The sequence below is a fragment of the Alligator sinensis genome, unplaced genomic scaffold (genome assembly GCF_000455745.1).
Source record: "Alligator sinensis unplaced genomic scaffold, ASM45574v1 scaffold647_2, whole genome shotgun sequence".
NCBI lineage: Eukaryota > Metazoa > Chordata > Crocodylia > Alligatoridae > Alligator > Alligator sinensis.
The window spans coordinates 2,619,843-2,621,832 of record NW_005841832.1 but is presented as its reverse complement, the minus strand read 5'-3'; the positions used below and the strand labels follow the sequence as shown (position 1 = coordinate 2,621,832).

General features: G+C 61.5%; 1 protein-coding gene across 2 annotated transcripts in view; it reads left to right on the top strand.

The window, feature by feature from the left end:
* The first annotated feature begins 1,870 nt into the window (after positions 1-1,870).
* Positions 1,871-1,990, top strand: part of POLD1 (DNA polymerase delta 1, catalytic subunit) — a 16,064-nt gene continuing 15,944 nt past the window's right edge. Inside the window, exon 1 of one of the 2 annotated variants that reach the window (XM_025195851.1) lies at positions 1,871-1,917. The gene's annotated coding sequence lies outside the window, so the exon portion shown is untranslated. Of the gene's footprint in view, positions 1,918-1,957; positions 1,967-1,990 lie in introns of those variants that run through there. The other variant, XM_025195910.1, reaches the window with a different exon arrangement.

Below are 1,990 nucleotides of genomic sequence, written 5' to 3'. Positions count from 1 at the left end.
TGCTGTCATGGTGATGTGTATGGACCGAGAATGCTTCCCCTGCTGGAGTCGGGGGGAGCGGGCAGGGCGGGGGCCACACACACACACACACACACACACACACACACACACAGAGTGGGAAATAAAACAAATTACAGCTTCCTGGTGCCTCCTTGCATCTGTGCTGGGGTGGGACAGACAGGTCAGGACACCTGGGTTCTATTCCAGCTCTGGCGGGGGCAGCTGGGGTCTGGTGGGGTTACAGAAGGGTGGCCCAGGACTCCTGGGTTCTATCCTAGCTCTGGGAAGAGAGGGAGGTTGGGTGGGTTGGAGAAAGGGTGGTCCTGGGAAACAGGACACTTGGCTTGCAGTCCAGCCCTGGCAGGGGGGCATGTGGGCTGGGAACCAGGATGTGTCTGGGTTCTCTCCAGCTCTGGGAGGGGACTCATGGTGGAGAATCAGAATAGATATGGCCAGAACAGAATCCCAGGCCTCACTACCCCAGATATGGCTCTTGCCAAGGGCTTGTGGGAAAACCCACCAGGTTCTGGGAAATCAGGGGAATTCCAGCTGGTCATGCTGGCCGCTAGGAGGCCCCCCAGGGCCATGCATCAGCCGTGAGCACTCCGCTCCCCCCACCCTCTCACCTACCTGGGCAGGCAGTAGATGCAGAAACTCCCACACAGCCTGCAGGCCAGCAGGGGACACTGTGGGGAGCGGGGCAGGGAGGTCGGCGGGGGGAGGGCTGGGGCAGCTGTATCACCCCCCAATCCCCAGCTCTTCAGGAGGGGATTCCCAGCCTTGGGGCAGGAAATCCCAGGAAGGGCTGTTAGTGGCAGGAACATATTACCACCACCCCCAAGCAGGGCAGGAAGCCAGGCTGGGCCTGTGACTGGCCCCTTTCCACACCCCACGGGACCCGGGGCTTTCCAGCCTCCTTGAGACTTCATGGGGTCTTCTAGGCCGGCACCAGCATCGGAGTGGGGGATGGGAGCCAGGACGCCTAGGTTCTAGCCCAGCTCCGGCACTATTGTCGTACCTTCTATAATGTTCATAGGGAACCTTGGGCCACCCCCGTCAGGTGGCCGTTAGTGGTGCTGGCACCCGGCTGGTTGCCGGGCAGGTCTTCCCTGGAACTCTGGTGCATACAAAAAAAAAATTCTTCTTCAGGGGCCGCCACTTCACACAGGTAAGGCGGCTGGGCTCCCAGCTCCGGCAAGGGAGGGTGGGGATGGGGGACCAGGACACCTGAGTTGTCTCTTGGGCGTGGCACAAGGGCGTGGGGTCTGGTGGATTAGAGGTGGGGCTTGGGGAGCATTGGCAGGCAGGACGCCTGGGTTCTCTGTCTGCTGGGGGAAGTTTGCGGGGGGGAAATGATGGAGAGTGCAGTGGGTGACCCCCCTCTACAGGCAGGGGTGCAGTGAAGCGGTGCGTAGGTCAAGGGCAAAGCATTCTGGGAGCTGACTCCCCATTGGGAGTCTCCTGCTCCTCTCTTCACTTTGCCACACTCAACATGGCGTCGCAGGACATCCAATTGCACATGCACTCTGCGATCCTGGCTGCCCCACTGAAGGGCCAGGCTTCTGGGATCCCCACTGCGCATGTGCCGCTCTCCATAAGGTGACGTTTGTGGCTCAACGTGGCATATGCGCAGTATCATGGACTCAGAAGCCAGATCCCAGGTAGTGTGTCACCTTACTGCGCATGCATCTGTGCCGGGGCGACTGCAGCCTTCACGCCACACTTTCCGTATCACTGTGCTCAAGCACCCCGCCCTAGGCCTTCCGCCACGCTCAAGATGGCCATCGGAAGTCGCGGTGGGAACACGTGTGTGCGGCGTCCAATGGGAGGGGGGTTGGTATGGGAACCGAGGGGTGGGAGCACGCTGGGCTCCGCCTCCTTTTGGATTGGCGGGAGACTCGGAGCTGGAGCTGGGGGGCAAGTGGGGCTGGGGGGCAGTTGGAGTGAGAGGGGTCCCGTGGGGGAGGTATCTGCTGGGGGTGGGGTGCCC